General features: G+C 37.1%; 1 long non-coding RNA gene across 1 annotated transcript; it reads right to left on the bottom strand.

Annotated features, from left to right (window-relative positions):
• Nucleotides 1-4,063: 4,063 nt before the first annotated feature.
• LOC107771602 (uncharacterized) lies at nt 4,064-9,429 on the bottom strand. The gene is made up of 4 exons (XR_001644844.2): nt 9,222-9,429; nt 8,984-9,068; nt 8,731-8,887; nt 4,064-4,505 (listed from the first exon to the last, which is right to left on the bottom strand). It is a non-coding gene; the product is annotated as an uncharacterized LOC107771602 (long non-coding RNA).
• Between the last annotated feature and the right edge of the window lie 10,123 nt (nt 9,430-19,552).

Genomic DNA, 19,552 nt, shown 5'->3' with positions numbered 1-19,552 from the left:
GGCTTACAGACTTGCACTACCACCTAGTCTCTCTACAGTTCATCCAGTATTCTATGTTTCCATGCTCCGGAAGTATCACGGAGTTCCGTCTCATATGTTAGACTTCAGCTCAGTCCAGTTGGACAAGGATCTATCCTACGTTATGGAGCCAGTGGCCATTTTGGACAGGCAAGTTCGAAAGTTGAGGTCAAAGAACATCGCTTCTGTGAAGGTTCAGTGGAGGGGTCATCCGGTCGAGGAGGCGACTTGGGAGATCGAGCATGATATGCGCAGCAGTTACCCTCATCTTTTCACCACTTCAGGTTTGTCTCTATACTCGTTTGAGGACGAACGTTGTTATAAGAGGGGGAGGATGTAATGACCCGATCAGTCGTTTTGAGAGTATTAGCCCTGAACCCCTAATTATTTCTCCCTCTATTTCATTTTTGGGTTTTATGATTTGCCGGGAGGATTTGTTTTTGGTTTCGGAGTGTAATGGGACACATAGTCCCTAAAATGAAAGTTTAAGTCGTAGGAATCGACCGTAGTTGGAATTGTGTGAAGACAACTCCGGAATGGAGTTTTGACGGTTCCTATAGCTCCGTAGGGTGATTTTGGTCTTAACAGCATGTTCGGATGTTGAATTGGAGGTCCGTAGGTCATTTTAGCGTCAATTGGCGAAAGTTGGAAAATGGGATGATTTTTGAAAAGTTTGACCGGGAGTGGACTTTTTGATATCGAAGTCGGATTCCGATTCTGGAAGTTGGACTAGGTCCGTAATGTCAATTATGACTTGTGTACATAATTTGAGGTCAATCGAACTTGATTTGATAGGTTTTGGCGTCGGATATAGAAGCTTGAAGTTCTAAAGTTCATTAGGCTTGAATTGATGCGCAATTCGTGTTTTAGCGTTGTTTGATGTGATTTAAAGGTTCGACTAAGTCCGTATGATGTTTTAGGACTTGTTGGTATGTCTGATTGAGGTACCGAGGGCCTCGGGTGAGTTTCGGATGGTTAACAGATCATTTGTGGACTTAGAGGAATAGCTGGTGCTGGGCTGGTTCTGGTGTCATCGCACCAGCGGAAGGGTTGACCGCAGGTACGGTCTCGCATAAGCAAGCTTTGAGTCACAGATGCTGGGGCGAGGAGGATGGACAGTGGTCGCAGATGTGACAGGAAGACCACAGAAGTGAAGCCGCTTCTGCGGAAGAGTGATCGCAGAAGCAGAGTGAGTGAGGGTGCTGGGGAGGCCAAGGCTTCCGCAGAAGCGGATGAGGGACCCAGAAGCGCATCCGTAGATGCAGAGATTTGCGCGCAAGTGCGGAACCCGGGGGTTTATGTGAACTCCGTAGATGCAGAGACTTCACCGTAGAAGCGGATTTTGGACCGCAAAAGCGGAAATGCTTGACAGAACACTTAAAAGCAAGGGTTCGTGATTTTTATCATTATTGGACATTTTGAACTCGAGTTTGGCGATTTTGAGAGTAGTTTCGAGGGATTTCTTGAGATAAGTCTCTTGTACTTATTTTTGATCAATAACCTTGTTTTCTCATTGATTTTCCCACCTAGTTAGTGTATATTTAAGGTGGAATTTGGGAGTTTGAGGCTAGGGGTTTGAAGAGTTTGATTTGAGGATTGAGTGGCAACTTGGTGTTGGATTTTGGTAATTGTGGTATGGGTGAACTCGCTATCGAATGGGTATTCGTATTTTGTGACATTACCCGATTCCAAGACGTGGGCCCAGTTCGACATTTTGGGGAAATTTTTTCGATTCATTGCTAAAGTTGTAGATTTATGATTTAAATTAGTTTCTTGTAGCTTTATTCATGATATGTAATTGATTTTGGCTAGATTTGGGCCATTCCGAGTCGAAAAATTGAGGGAAAGGCATTCTTACTGATTGATTGAGCGAGATTTGAGGTAAGTGACTTGTTTAACTTTGTGTGGGGGAATCTTCTTAGGATTTGGTACTGTTGTAACCATTTGTGATACATGAGCACCGTGTACGCGAGGTGACAAGTGCATACACGGGCTAATTGTGGAAATTTTCGTTTCTTGCTGAGTTGTCTTCTTTTAAATTCATTAACTGAGTTGCCTTAGCATATGTAGTGATCATGTTTAGCTTAGTATTGCATATCTAAGTGCCTTAACTCTTACTTGCAATTTGTGCAACATGCTTAGTTGAATTACCCGTTTCCCTTGATTTGAATTAAATCTTTAACTGTAAGATTTCTTGCTGTAAATTCGTTGTTCCTTTGGTTATCTACTGCATATTTACTTTGTGACTACGAGGCGTTTACTCGGGAGATCCCCTGTACTGCATATTTATTTTAGGACTACGAGACGTTTACTCGGGAGATCCCCCTGTACTGCATACTTATTTTAGGATTACGAGGCGTTTACTCGGGAGATCCCCCTGTACTGCATATTTACTTTGGGACTATGAGAAGGTACCTCGGGAGATCCTCCTGTACTGCATATTTACTTTGGGACTACGAAGCGGTACCTCGGGAGATCCCCCCTGTCGTGCATATTTATATTTGGGACTACGAGGTGGTACCTCGGGAGTGCCCTTGTTATTTACCTCTAGTTGTTGTGCTGTTATTTTCTGAAACTTCTCGTTGTTTTAAATTCACAGTCATTTCAAAATATTATTATATCGTCTACCTTATTTTTCTTTTAAACCAGTATGACCCTGACCTGACCTCGTCACTACTCTACCGAGGTTAGGCTTGTCACTTACTGGGTACCATTGTGGCTTACTCATACTACACTCTGCACATCTTTTTGTGCAGATCCAGGTTCTTCCTACCAGGCCAGATACTAGTGAGATGGATTGTACGTGAAGATTTCAAGGTATATCTACCAGCGTCCGCAGACCTCGGAGTCCCCCTCTATCTTTACTATGTGTTTTTTCCTTATTCTCCTTAGACGTTGATATATAGAGACACTTAGTATTTGCTCTTAGTAGCTTGTGACTTATTTTCACTGGGTTTTGGGAGTTGTAATTATTGATTTGCAGTTTTATATGTATTTCGTGTGTTGAGAATTCGACTTCAGCTTTATATTATGATATTCTGCAAATTGTTAGGCTTACCTAGTCTTAGAGACTAGGTTCCATCACGACATCCTACCGAGGGTGAATTGGGGTCGTGATATTTTTCCTAAAAATTAAAATACTATTATTACTAATTCATGCTAATTAAATAAGATATTTCTAATTGCACAATTCTACCAAACTATATATTAAGGTAACAGATATTATAATATAAGAATATTTTTTGGTATTTTTATATAAAAACATACTAAAAGTAGTGATAGAGAAAATATGTTAAACCTTAAGAAAACTAAAACAATAATAATGATCCCAAATTATATAAAATATCATAAAGATGAAACTATTTTTGTATTTTCGAAATTTTATTTTTTTAAAGCTAAAATTAAAAATAGACTAAAATCCTATTAAAATAAAATAAGCAAATATTTACCTACAATATTTGTTGTGGTGAAAAAATTAGCGGGAAAGGTAGTTATTGATCTATTATCAAGGTTTTTAGCAACAATTGCTATTGTGATCATGAATTACCTTTTGCCAATAATAATTTCACAAATATATATAAAATAATAAATTATATATATATAAACATCAATACTTAAAATTGGTACACAAGTATGTAGTCACTTTAAGAAACTAAATCTCCTAAAATGTATGCTTTTACTTACAAAAAGAACAAAAGCATCATATACCAAGGTCATTAAATTCTTATTTAATTCATCCAAAAATAAATCTTCTTCCAACAACTTGTTGCACTGCATGAACCATATTTCCAGCAATGATGATTTAAGCATGTCCATCCTACTAAGGAAGATAAGTATAATTATATTTTGATAAAAGGAAGTTGTAAAGTACAAAACTACAATTAACAAAGAAAAAAGGGGAATTAGATGTGCCTATTGTCCACTTACTAAACATATTGCAATTACTTCATCACTGAAAATATTACATATTACAGAATTGTTGAATAGAAACATTCAGCTAAAAGAAAACTGAATATAAGTTGCAAAATTATCAGATCAAGAGAACTACTCCAAATAGAATTGAATAAATAAGTTGTAAATTGTCACGACCCAAAATTCTTGAAAGGTCGTGATGCCGCCTGACACTACTGTCAGGCAAGCCAAACCCAATAATTAGTAAATTCTCATTTTAATATTTTTGAAATTACAGTTTTTCCCCTCAATTAAATAGTAGAAGATGGAGTTTACAAAATACATAATAATATCTTTAAAAATTTCAATACAGTGCAACCCATAATCATCCCAAAACCCGGTGTCACAAGTGCATGAGCATTAACTAGGAATATAAAATAAAATACAACAGCTGTCCGGAATACAAATTGGACAGGAAAAGTATAAGTACTCTGAAGGAGACTCTATTGGCTGCGGAGCGTCGTATAGAATGCATCACTTAAGTCCTCGCCATAATCCCGCATCTGCGCCCACAAGGCCGCTAAACATATGTGTACCTGCACAAAAATATGCAGCAAGTGTAGCATGAGTACGAAAATAATGCGTACTCAGTAGTATCCCGCCTAACCTCGAAGAAGTAGTGACGGGGGGTCGACTCAGACACTTACTATAGGATATAATTAATATACCAATGATATGATGAATTATGAATTTTATGAGACAACGGTAAACACAATAACATGAGGCAGGTAAATAATTCTCTTGTTAATAGGGGATTTCCAAATTTATTTTCATCTTTTAACAATTTATATCTCTGGCCAATGAGGCCATATCAATTATCAGTAATTCCAAAACAATCAATTAGGTCATGCGCAAATCATGCCAGGGTCGTACGACCCGATCCAATAAATATTTAAATTGTGCACTGCCAGAGGGTCGAATGGCGCGAATCATAGATGCATCTATCTAATCTACCGAGGCGTTCGTCCCGTTCCACAAAGATAAACACATTCAAACAGTCAATCGATAATTCATCAAGGGGGAATTATCTAAGGAAATGGCAATTGCTCTTTTAACAGTCAAGAAATGATGTTTAGCTTTTTAGAAAATTTATTTACCAAGTTCAATATGATTTAAGCATTTTAAATTGACAACAAGGTTGCAAATATTACAAGTAGAGCATTCTTTGGGATCCTAGACTACCCAGACTTAAGCATAATAGTAGCTATGCACGGACTCTGGTCACCTCGTGCGTACGTAGCCCCCACAAATAGGAGCTCATATTGATTTATTTCACCTATGAGGTAAATTCTCTCTTACAAGGTTAGAAAGGAGACTTATCTCGCTCCGAATAACCGGCTCCCAAGCCATTAAAAATCAACTCAAATAAATGTCCAACGCTCCATAACTAGTCAAATAAGATGCAACCCAATCAAAATATGCTCTAATACTCAAAAGTAATCAATTTACAACAATTTTCAACTCCGCTCGAAAAGTCGATAAAGCACCCTCGGGCCCACGTCCCCGGATTCTAAATTTTTTTGAAGATAACCAATACTCATAACCTCACGAACTCAAATGTATGATTTATTTCTAATTCCATGCCCAAATTCGTGGTCAAAAATCCAAGAATACGAATTTCTACGTTTTTCTTAAAAAATCAAATTTTCTACTAATTTTCTTGTTTAAATCCATATATAAACCAAGTATTTAACTTGCAATAGGTGGGAATCACTTACCTTGACATAGATGATGAAAATCTCTCCTTGAAGCTCTCCAAAAATCGTCCATCCCAGTGAAAAATGAGAGAGAATGAGCCAAATCCTGTATTAAATCCAATCTGCCCAGACTCGTTCTTCTTCGCGTTCGCGTGACCAGTGTCGCGTTCACAAAGGCCTGACCATGCACAACATCGTGTTCGCGTTCAAGCTCTCGCGTTCGCGGTAGCCAACTGCCCTCCTTCTTCGCGTTTGCAGTCTAAGATTCGCATTCGCGAAGGCTTAATGGCTCAGGGTCCCGGTTCCCCTTCCTTCTTCGCGTTCGTGACCACTGCGTCGCGTTCGCGAAGGCCAAATCCAGCACCCCAAAATTTTTTCTTTGAGAACGCGGGATTTCCTTTGCGTTCGTGAAGAAGGAAACCAGACACCAGAAACAACAGTCCAAAACAGCTCCAACTTGGTCCGAAACCACCCGAAATACACCCGAGACCCCCGGGACCCCGTCCAATCACACAAACCAGTCCCATAACATAACACGAACCTGCTCGAGGCCTCAAATCACATCAAGCAACATCAAAATCATGAATCACGCCCAATTCGAGCTTAATGAACTTTAGAACTTCAAACTTCTACCTTCGATACCGAAACCTATCAAATCACGTCCGATTGACCTCAAATTTTGCACACAAGTCACATTCGACATTATGGACCTATTCCAACTTTCGGAATCAGAATCCGACCCTGATATCAAAAAGTCCACTCCCGGTCAAACTTCTCAAAAATCTTCCAATCTCTAACTTCCGCCAAATGATCCCAAAATGACCTACGGACCTCCGAATCCACTTCTGGACGCATTTCCAATACCAGAATCACCATACGGAGCTATTCCTAGGCTCAGAATCCCAAACAGACATTGATAACATTGAAATGCACTTCAACTCAAATTTAAGAAATCTTTCTAAAAATGCCAACTTCTATAATAGGTGTCAAAACGTTCCCGGATCATCTAAAATTTGACCCGAATATACGCCCAAGTCCAAAATTATCATACGAACCTGTTGGAATCTTCAAATCCCGATTCCGAGGTCGTTTGCTCAAAAATCCAACCTTAGTCAATTCTTCCAACTTAAAGCTTCCGAAATAAGAATTTTCTTTCCAAATCAACTCTGAACTTCCGAAATTTTAATTCCGACCATGCGTACAAGTCATAATACCTGAAGTGAAGCTACTCATGGTCTCAAACTGCTGAATGACGCGCTAGAGCTCAAAACGACCGGTCGGGTCGTTACATAAATCTTTCAAAAAACCACATCAAAGCTGAATACTTTCCCAAACAAAGTTGCTGCACCAAAACCTACTAAATATTCCCAAAAATACAATATTATAGTCAAAATCAAATACAATACAAAGATTGATTCAAGTAAATAGACTCTTTTGTACATACATCCAAGATATTTACTTTTTTCATGAAAGATTAAGTTACTTAGCATGACTTGTAGACTTGCCTCGTCCTCTTCTTCCAAAATATAACACTATAAGATCAACAAGTATAAATAATAGCAAGAATGTGAAGGCTGTAAAACAAAGTAGAGGAAACGAAACATACAATTCACTATATGACATGGTTCCATCAATGTTAATCTCCTTCATAGCTTTTCCAATTCATTGACAAAATCAAGAATCCTCAAATAAACTTAACTGGTTGTGCGTTTGGAATTACACAGCAGGTACAACTCTACTAGAAACATGTATGACAGTCATGCCATAATCATAATTATAGGGTGCAAGAAATATTGGACCATCATAAGGGAAAAAGTGATGCAATCAGTAATGGATAGTGTTAGAACAGAAACAATAGCCTTCTTCCTTGGGTTTCCTCCTAGGCTGCTTAACATAAAGAAGGATAAAGGTAGGACATGATTTGAAATATTTAATTAATACTTATATGTGATTAGAGAACAATCCACTCAAGCTGCAACAGAAAGAACCAAGTTCTCTATATATGAAATTTGTAAAGAGTAATATCTTTCTTTATGCTAAGTTAAATTTTTTTTCTCAAAATAAGTCCGGGTGATTACAATGAGAATTGCAAATGACTAAGTGATATTTAGTACTATGAGTTGTTGCATTTGGTACCACTTTCTCTTTGCATATCAAAGGTTTCATTTTTTATTGGTCAAATCATGAATATTTCTTTCCATGTGTTTAAATCCCTACTGTATATTAAACAATAAAGGTTTCTATTAAAGCAGAGAATTACCTCTTTTTCTCCATCTCATGTTTCACTGTATTAGCAATTGTTTTTCTCTCCGTACTTGCGATATCATGGGAAAAAAGGAGGCAAGTATAATTGGTAGTACAGATAATTCAAGAGCAATTATATACAAATATACAAGTAGAACTACTAACCGGCACTAGCAGCTTATAAAAAAGTAGTGAATGAATGATAATTGGTAGTACAAATAAGGCTTTATGGATGCATGACACAAATATTTATTCTTGAAATCCCTGTAATATTGGAAATTGTTTCTTCTTCTGGTGTTTTGCTCACTTTTAATTACTACAGCGCTTTGACCAAAAAAAAAATATTACATCACTTCCTTAGTGCTAGCTTTATAATACAATTGCTTTTATCTAGAAAAAGGATTTACTTTTTGAACCTCAAAATTATTTTGTGCAAGACACTAAGATTAAACAATAAAACTACGGAACAGAAAGGTCACTATAGTTTTAATTTTAACAAGGCAACTAATCCTCTTAAGGTCCTAATTGAAATCACAATTATTATTAGACTTCATCGAATTTTCTCAAAGAACAGATAACACCTAATCTCACAATACATTCAATCCCTTGGAACCCAAAATGTCCATTGAAACTAGAGATACGGATATAACATCTTCCTCAAGATTCACGATAGTAATACTCACATCATTAAGTGTAACTATTTCCACTTTGAGTTTCCATCACTAATAAGGATAAAATCAGTACAATTGAAATGTATTAAGTCAATTTTCAAACATAGATGCTAAAGAAACGAATATAGACAAAGCAGAAACAAACTTACAGTGAGATGTCGGAATCAAAGTAACACAGCCAAAGAGAGACTTGCATCCGCAATGCCAGAAATAACCTATTCTTTAAGAGCATTACACCGCAAAAAATATAGACAAAGCAGATGCCAAAATCTACATCTATCCCAATTCCAAAAGGCATAAATATACCTAAAAAAAATTATAGTCACGATCTGCTTGTGAATCTACAATCAATAGAAAGGAACGTAATATTTAAAAAAAAAAAGTTATAATAGAAATACTAACCGAATAAGACATGGGACCATTGATTAGAACTGAAATGGAGCTATAAATACTGATGTGGATGAACCACACTATCTTTATTTAGAACCTGCAAGAAAATAGTTTATTTGATGCCCATGTTTTTGCTTTGAGAAAGAGTCGACCCTGGTTAGGACCTCCTAACTAAAAACCTAAATCGAAGCATTCAAGGAATTGAAACCCTAAAGTAGAAATAACTAAAACTAGAGATGGAGGAGCATACAATTTCAAGCCATAACCGCAGCACTGGAAGATAAGGTTGTCGCTCATTTGAACCTCGTAACTCAAAGCACGAGTCGAAGGGTTGAATGAATTGGAGAAGGTGAAAGCCAAAATGAAAATAAAAGGGGGAGGGATTCGGGGGGAAAAGGGGGAGGAAAGTTTGCCGCGTTTGTTTTTGCTGAAAATTGAGAAAGAACTAAATATTCTTTAGGCCACAAGTCAAGCAAAATGTTGAGAAAAATAAGTATTTTACCAACAAGAAAATACTTTTGGCAACACTAACAATTTATTGTTGTCAATTTATTTATATTTTAAAATTATTATATTACCCAAAAAGTTATGGCAGCAAAATTAAAACGTTAGCCAACAAGAATTTTTTTGTGGGTAAAAGTTCTATGATATAGCAACAACTAAATAGAGTTGTTGCCATTTATTTATTTTTAGCAACGATATCATTGTTGTTGCTAGAAAGTTGTTGTAAATTATATACTTTCTTCTAGTGTGTGTCTATGTATTAATTCTTGTGTGAGTTACGAGAGTTCACACCGTTTTTGAAGTGAAAATATGCTCATTACATATTTCTTATATGTAGGAACAAACTTGCGCGGAAAAGGATCAAATGGAAGAAACATTAGTGAAAAAAGAGTTGAATAGAAAAGTCCCGGACAGCGAAGCGAGGTTCACTTCGCCAGACCGGGACCGGAGCAGAAGAAACCAAAATAGTTCCGGACAGCGAAGTGAGGTTCACTTCGCCAGACTGGGACCATAGCAGAAGAAACCAGAAAAGTCCCGGACAGCAAAGCGAGGTTCACTTCGCCAGACCGGGACCGGAGCAGAAAAATTAGCTTTTTCAATCCAAACTAGGTGAAGCCAATTTCGCCCAAACTAAACCCTAAACCATATAAATATGAGAGTTAGCCACTTTTTGAAGAGAGAGAAGTATTTTGGGGAGGCAAGAATACACTTGGAAGCAGAGAAAAGCCATAAAAGAGTTCGAAAATCATGGAATTCATCTTGAGTTCTTCTTTCTCCCTTCTATTATTGGTTTTTATGTATTCTTGAAAATTTGTTGAGATTGCTACCATGACTATGCATGGCTAAACTCATTTATTATGGGATTGTAGTTTTGTATGAATGTTGATATTCGGATATTAATTTGACGATTTAATTTATTAGATTGGGTTATTTATTCATATCCCGAGCCTAATTATTTTACTGCCTAGCTAACAGTGAAATACTATATATGAATCTTGAGTTGAACTTGAAAGAGGTAATTCTTGATTGCAATAGGATTGAATAGAGCGTGATCTCGAGCCTATTCATTGGGGAATTGATTTGTGAATACGGATAGAAATATACCTATGGCCCTAGAATAAATTGAATAGGCGAGAAAAAGTTGTCAAATTTCTACGAGTATTTTTGTCCTTGCAGGTTAATAACCCCGATAAATTGATAAGTCGGGTTGATTGAAGAATTCAACAGGATTGTTATCCAACCATGACCCTAGAATATTATTTCTAATTGAATTAAAATCCTTCATGCTAAGTGTGCTAATTCATTAGTTTTTCTTTTACTTGCAATTATCAGTAGAAGAATTAATCAAAAAAAACTACCTTGAAATTGTTTTTGACTCGATAAACTAGAATTCGCTTAAGTTGACAATTAATCACAAGTACTTGTGGGAACGATACCCTACTTACTCTTTATTACTTGATTGACTGCGTGTACTTGCGTGTGCGATTTAGGGCAACAAGTTTTTGGCACCGTTGCCGGGGACATAATTATTTCACTAGATCAAGCTTTCACTACTTATCAAGTCAAGTTTTAATTTTTATTTTTATGTTTTCTAGTTTTAGTATAATTTGGTATGTTTTTACTTGTGTTAGATGACATATTTTAATAAAATTTGGTTAAATATTGGTTATTCTTATTTTGGTGATGCTTGTCCATATTGTGGAGGACCACACTTGTGGCAAAATTGTGAAAATATTTCCGGGAACGAGTTGGGTGCACCATCTCAATATTTTGCGTGGAATATTTCTAATGTGTGTGGTGGTCAAGTTGGCCATTGAGATGGTTGTCCTAATTCTTATTAGGGGTGGGCATTCGGTACTTCGGTACCGTATTTAAAAACTTCGATTCAGTACTTCGGTCTTTGGTATATCAATTGTGCATACCAAATACCGTTCCAAAGTAGTTCGGTATGGTTCGGTACGGCTTCGATACGGTTCGGCAAAATTGCTGTTAGTTTTTTCTATTTGCCAGTGGAGATGTCACAATAGTCCATCCATATAATCCAAATCCATGAGATAACCATATTGGTTTATCAACAACGAACTCGAAGGAATAATATTTTCATCTATTGTACCCAATCTATCTTTAAATGCCTAATATTAGTACTGTACTTAATCCAAATTTATGATAATCACTAATCGTTCCTTCTAGCCTGAAAAATCTCCAGCTTTGAAAATCAAATCTGCCAAATTATGTTCTAACTGAGAATCCACAGTAAAGCAACAAAAGACAGAAGAACCAATGAATCTAAAACAACAAGAAAAAGAGGAACTTTTCCAATATTAATTAGTTCCAGAATCAAATATATGAAAATATAACCACATTCCACCAACTTGGAGTTTGTAATCTTGATATACATATCTTATTGTAAGTTAAAAGTAGAAGATTGGACTTGGGTAGTTGTATTGGGCTTATCAGCTTTAGGGGTTGGAAGTTGGACTTGGGTTGGGAAATGGGAACTTGGGCTGGGCTTACTAAAATATTTCGGTATTTTGGTTTACCAAAGTATTGAAAGTTCAATACCGAGAACCGCACCGAAGTACCAAACTTTTGAAATATTTATATCGAATTAGTACCGAAGAACCGATATCGAAATATAAAATTAATTAAGTTCGGTCCGATTTTTCGGTTTTTCGGATTTTACGCCCACCCCTAGTTCTTATTATTCTTCTCTAGGTCTTATTATGATTCTTCTAATTATGTTTATGAGTTAGATATAAGCAATGAAGTGGAGGATATGGAATGTGTTGCTCGTATTATGGACATGGTGAGACAAGTAGCTGAGCAACAAGATAAAAATCAAAAAGCTATACAAAGAATTAGTGCAGCAATCACGAGAGTGAAGGCCGAGGTAGAAGAATTGGCTAATGAGAGCGAGTTCCCACAAGAAGATAATTTTGAAGAAGCAGATATAGTGAGCCAATCTTGGTTAGAGGAACAAACTCAACCAATAAAATTTTATGAAATTCTCCGTAATGGTTTTTCAAGTATGGCAGAACAGCTGATAGAAGGAAGAATTGAGCTCAGTCAAGAAACAGACCAATTTGGCTCAAATATCTATGACCTGCAGGCTCAGTTGAATAAAAGGATTGAGGCGTCTGATGCCCAACAACAAATTGTTAAGGATACTGGCCAGCTTATGAAGCTAAAAGAGGAATTCGAACTATTCGGCCAAAATATTATTAATGATGCCAAGATTGAGGAAGTGTGCAAAAGTGAGGATGTCAAAAGTGAAACGAATTTAGAGTTAGAACGTATTGGACCTCATTCTAAATACTTTTCAAAATTGTGTTTGGTTGGTGACATGAGAATTGATCCATTCGAACCTGTGGAGAAGTCAAAGGATGAGGAACAAAGTACATATATTCTGAAATTCTTGATGCCAAGGAGATAGAATGACATCCCTCACTTAAAAACCAAGAAGTACAAGATGCGATATTGTCCACTTGGTTCTTTTGTATTCGTACCACCACCCCAGAATCATGACCAGAAGCTTGAGTTATAATCGGGGATACAATTTATATCTTCATGGTAGAGAAAAAATGAAAAAATTGGTGTATGTCGTGCCACGACTATAAATAAGGCGCTTGTTGGGAGACAACCTAATTTTATTACTTCTTTTTATTTTTTTGTTTATTTTTTTTATCGTGTTATCTTTATAGTGTTGTTTTTGTATTTTTTTTAGGAGTAGGATTACGGAATCAAAGCCAATAGGCGGGTGCAAAATCGAGCAGATGGTTGGAACTAAGTGTGGGGTGTCCGCACAAATGATCATACTTGGGAGAAGTCTGAGTATCCCGTGAGCTGCTAATGCTTCGGCCTTTGGCCTACCAGGGATTCTCTTTTACCCTCTGTTTATTTATTGTGCAGATGAGGACATTGCACATTCTTAAGTGTGAGGTGGAGTGTTAGACTTTGGTTTTTGTGACATGTGCTTAATTAATAGTGATACATAATTGCATGATCACACTTATGACCATTATAATTGTATAATTGTAGTCATTTTTTTTGTGGCTTAATTCCGGATTTTCTTTAAACCACAGTTCTTTCCCAAGATGTTATTTTTTTGAACTGGTATTATTAGGTAGATTTTTTTCAAACTTTGTAAAGATTTATGGACTTTTCCTGACGATAGATTACCTACACAGTTTTCTTTGAGGGACTAAAGTCTAAAGAAAAATACAAAAAGATTTTTTTCTCTTTTTGAACTGATAATTGAATGGGAAGAACGTGAACGTCTATGCTATTAACATGATTTATATCGAGGCTTAGGTTTGGAGAATTTGAACTGAGTACTTTCGTCATGATCTGTATAATTACACGCCTTGACAGTATGTGTGGCTTTCTTTTGATTACTCCCTAATTGTTGGAATTGTTGTGATGACTATGCTTAGTTGTTTAACTTGAGAGTCAGTCGTGAGCCATCTGGAGTGAATCATATGCATTGTGTGATGTGTGGTCTTGATTACATTCTGTGCTATCTTGCTCTGTATGTTAGTCGAAGCGAAATAAGTAAGCTTTGCATGTCTAGGAGATGACGCCTAGGCGTTTCTTTGATTGTCTTTTGAGCTATTATGCCACCATAAATAAAATTATCCATAGATATCCCATTTGAGACTATAAACCTTTGTTTTATCAGCCACATTATAAGTCGATGCCCTTTTTTTTCTTAATTTGATCTTCTTGAACCTTTACCTCTGAAAGCACTTAAGTTTCTAGAAGAGTAAGGTGAAAGTAGCTTTTGAGTGAAACCATAGAAAGGCCAAAAGGTGCATGTATGTTTTGAAAGATCATTAGCGGGGCAACCTAATTTGGGAGATTGTTGAATTTTTTTTTAGAAAATACACCTCCTATTCCTTTTATCCGGCCTAGAGAATGCATAGTTGTGCTTAAAGAGAAAGGTCGAATTGTACATCATTTTGTGGCATTGCTTGGTGTTACACCCCGACCTTGAAGAGCGTGACCGGCGCTCAATTGAGATACCCCGGTCGAGCAAGCCTGGACAATGTCATCTACCCATGTCACACCATAAACCTGAAGAGGCATGGCTGGCACCCGGTGCAATACTCGGCCCGAGCGTACCACTCTGTAACTGTGAACTCTGGAGGGGTAACCCTCAACTTAGGTCGATGAGGTCGTATTCTGAATCGTCTGAAAATAATGCCTTTCTCATATGTGGGGTAAACATACCCAAAAGCTGATATATATATATATATATATATATATATATATATATATATATATATATATATATATATATATATAACTGCTGCAGGCTGACGAAGCCGCCATGAACATCTAGTGATATACAAAATATACAGGACTCATCTACAAGCTTCTAGAGATAGCTGAACTATATCATGGTCAGGACAGGGCCTCGACCTACCCATCAAACCTGTATATATAAAATGGACTCCAAGAAGGTCTAGACCTGGTAACTCCGAGGAAGTGGAGCTTACCAACCAAGATGATGTTTGACTCTATCTGCTGGGAAGGTCTATCCAACTGTTTATCAGGACCTGCAAGCATGAAATGCAGTGTCCCCGGCAAAAGGGACGTCAGTACAAAATAATGTACCGAGTATGTAAGACAATAGAATAACTGAAAACTGCAACTGGACTAATAATACAATAACTGAAAGTAACTGGGAGTCAAAGATAATCTGAAGATATGCTTACCTGCTGATACTGATTCAACTATCTCAATATAATAAGTAAAATAGCTGTCCGGCCCTATAAGGCTCGGTATGTGTAACTGCTCTGTCGTAGCAGGCTCTCTCGTAGGCGCTCGGCCATACTAGGCTCTGTATCTTGGCCATTCTGGGCTTGCTCATAGGCGCTCGGCTACAGTAGGCTCGATATATAACATACCATCTGATCAGAGGTTGCCCAATAGGGGCCTTGTCACGCCCCAAAACCGGGCAGTGCGACTGGTGCTCAACCGAGTGAACCCGGCCGAGCAAGCTTATTAGATTTCCTTCTACCCAAACTCATCAATGAATAAATAGGATACATATTTTCGTTCATTAGACAATAAGATGATCATGTCTGCAATACCAACTTCTTACCATAAGTTTCATCATTTTGAAAGTCTCAAATGGACAAGTAATACAACCACAACATAACATAGTTTGACTTTTTCAGCACCAATACACAACCCACATTATGTCTATGGAGCCTCTAATAGATATAAAAGAGTACTATGATAATGCTGGCAACAAGACCCCGGCTATACTTCAAACACAATACATGAGGAACAAAAGATACATGACCCTGAAATGAAGTGGGGCTCACCAAGTTAGCTGGGAAGAGGATGTACCGCTGTCACTGATCAATGTCTCCTGCTGTGGAACCACCTGCATCCATTGAAGGCAAAAGGGACGTTAGTACATATGGAATAGTACTAGTATGAATGATAAAACACCCTCTCAATAGAATGATAAATAATACAAACAAGAATATCATATTATCAATATAAGCCTTAAACAACACCAAACCTCAACTTAGGATCAAGATAGAGTTCAAATTAATTTCCATATCTCACATTGGGAGATTTTTAGTATCGATATACCATTGTTCACAATACCATTATTTACTATACCAATACCACCGTACTCTCAGCACGGGGTCCGATCACGATCCGATCGTCTAGGCTATCTCATTAGAGACATCAACTACAATTACTCTCAATATCAATACCACCATCTTTAACACGGAGTTCGATCACGATCCGATCGGCTAGGCTATCCATTAGGGACATCGACCATAATTACCCTTTCAATTACAATTTCCAGCACAATCACCACAATGTGTGCGGCATGGTGTCCGATCACGACCCGATCGGCTAGGCTATCTTATTCGAGACATCAACCTTTTTATATCAATCATCGCATTTCATACTTCTTTCACATCGTTTCATTTCATTGGCACTAATGGCCATAATTATAAAATCATTCGTGGCACGTTGGCCGTATTTAGTATTTCATGCTCACCTTTTCACTTTCTAACATCAACATCATCAACAACAATAATAACATTTCAAATCAAGGCATGTAGTACATATGTGAGCAATTAAGGATCTAAGGCACATAGAGATTCTTTACAAAATTTGGCATAATAGCCTTCGTTTAAACTTGACTTGAAGTCGAAACATTATTAATGCACAGCCCATACTTGAACACATCCTCAAGTGGTAACATAACATGAATAAAGCATTTGGGATACTTATTGAACATATATCTTTCAACACAAACTTACTCGGAATAACCAATTTTTTCATGAACCACTCGGGTCTTACATAAATTACATGAATATCATGGGATTCAATTCTAAAAGAAGATTTTAGCCAACATACCTCAATGGATCTTCCTTAAACTCTAAAATATTCCGGAATTCTTAGCAACTTCAATCTATTGTAGAAATATAAAAAATTGAACCAAAATTAGGAAGATGATCATGGTTCTAGCTCATTTGAGTATTTTATCAAGTACTAGGTGTTCATTAAGGTTTAAAGGTCCTTTTTATGGAGGATTTCATCATCCCACAACCCATTCCTTACCATAATTAGTTCAACAATATTCCTACACCCCTTGATAACACATGCATGCAAGATGGACAATTCCCATACCCAAATATTATCTTACTAATTACCCAATTCTAGACAAAATTCAAAATTGAGAGTTAGGGTATAGAATCATACCTTTAGGACGAAGACCTTGTGGGTTTTCCTTGTTAATCTTCCAAGATTTGAGCAAAGATTGATGAAAATTAGCCTAGGGTTTCCTCTCTCTCTAAGACACTCTCCCTTCTCTCTAAAACATCAGAACTTTTGCTCAAAAATGATCCTCTTCGTATATTTAACGAAGTAGGGTTGGGTTATAAAAACCCAAAAAAAAGCTCTGGAACAAGGTCTGCGATCGTATATGCGATCGCATAATTGATATGCGGACCGCATATCAGCCGCATAATTGATGTCCAAAACTGGCAAAAATCTGCCTGGGTCTGCGGTCACTAGGTGGCTCGCAGACCTGTTCTGCGGTTGCATAATGAACCGCAGAACAATTCTACAATCGCATAATTGACCATAGAATGGCATCCAAAACTGCCCCTCTCCTGCCTCACTCTGCGGCCATTATGCAGTCCGCAGAGTGATTCTGCGGTAACATAATGGACCGCAAAAATGCATTTCTCTGCCAAAATTTTTTTTTATCCCTCAGTGCATTGTTCAACCTAAAAAGTCCGAGATTAAGAGCTTAAGTCTGAGCTTATACAATCCTCAAACACATAAGCCCAATTCGGCACCACGAAACATTATTTTCTTTTGCAAAATTTTACTAGGCTTTACACTTAAGTGCTTCGAAATTTTCCGGGGTGTTACAGGCCTGCCCATCGATTATAGCTCAATGGTGGTAAAAATACTGTAATAATGTATATATATAGAGAGCCTCTGCTCTCTTGACTGGAAGAAGACAATACTTAACTGAATAGAAAGTCCTGATAAGGGAGAATACTGTAACTTAAGAGACTAGGCCAATGTACACAAATTCAGGAATATGAACTTCTCTTTATGTCTTGTTATCAAACACATGTAATTACTGGATCATGCCAAAATGAAAGAAAGGTTTAGCCTTAACATACCTTAACCTCGTTGAGTCCTGAATAGGTTCCCAACAACTTTTCAAACAACCCAACTCAGTCTACCATAGCATAAGGAGATTCAAAATCAGTGCTGAATAAAGGCTAAGTCTGTAACTTAAGCTAGTAGCTCGTTTTATGTAAATTTGGGCAGCATCTCCCTTGTAACAAGGGCCTCCTCCAATACCATATACCAACAACAACAACCAGAGCAATACAATAAGAACAACATCAACAATATGGTACAAAATATTTCATTAACAAGTCGTCAACATATCACGACGAACGGCAAACTCGGATTGAATCCCTTCAGCACCCTTCAACCCCATTATCACCCCTTATAGTCTTCTTACATTAACTTAATAGTATCATTAATATGATAATGAATTCATTCATCAATGATTCCATCCTTTTATCATATATTTATAACAAAGGAAACAATCCACAACTCCAACTATCTTCAATTGGCAACTTTATTCACTAGTTCATGTCTAGTACATCCATTTAACTTAATAAACATCAATATAACCTTAAGCATATGCAAGAACACAATACAAATACCTCCTACAGTAGCTTCAAGTCGAAATCCAAGTTATACTTAGCTTACAATAGCCCTCAATGACAATACAACACCATGGAAGTGACTTAAGCTAATCCAAGTATTATCTTATAGTTTATCATGCTAACAACTTAATAAACATACAAACAAGATTAAGCACAATTAGTAGTCTGTTATACTCACCGTAGCCAGTAGCAAAAACTTGAAATTTAATCCAAACACAGCCCACAAGTATCCTCAATGACAACACAACCTCAAAGAGGTGTTGTTCTTCACTAGAACTAACTTTTGATGTTAAAATATGGTGTAATCCAATTGCAAGACTTGAATTAACCTAGGGTTAATATTAAAACCTTGGAAGAGTATTTTACAGAACTTAAACCTCTTAAAACAACCTCCCACACGAGCTGGAACCACCCAAAAATCAGCAACAACAAGAAGAACAAGAAACTTACTAGCGCGACGGGATTCCCGACACTTGATTTGTGTTGTTTGCCCTTTGTTTGGGTCTTGGATCATGAGAGAACCTTGAGAGGGAATTTTAGGTGTCTAGGGTCTGAATATACTGAAACATAATGAGTTAAAATGGGTTTGAGGCGTCTTATATATATCAATATATCTCAATCGCCATTGTGGGTCCCATAGAGAGTTGTTTGGCGCAGTTTCCCAAAAACGCAAATATCTCTCTACTCTAATATTGTATCAACAAACGGTTTAACGTGTTAGAAACTAGACTCATAGATATTCAATTTGGTAGGTAGATCACCCCATAATGCGAAGTAAATTGGGAGAAAGTCGCATCTACATTTGACCTAATTTTCAGCACATTTATGAATGTAACTTGTG

The sequence above is a fragment of the Nicotiana tabacum genome, chromosome 15 (genome assembly GCF_000715075.1).
Source record: "Nicotiana tabacum cultivar K326 chromosome 15, ASM71507v2, whole genome shotgun sequence".
Classification (NCBI taxonomy): Eukaryota; Viridiplantae; Streptophyta; class Magnoliopsida; order Solanales; family Solanaceae; genus Nicotiana; species Nicotiana tabacum.
This window is presented reverse-complemented; position numbering and strand designations above follow the sequence as displayed.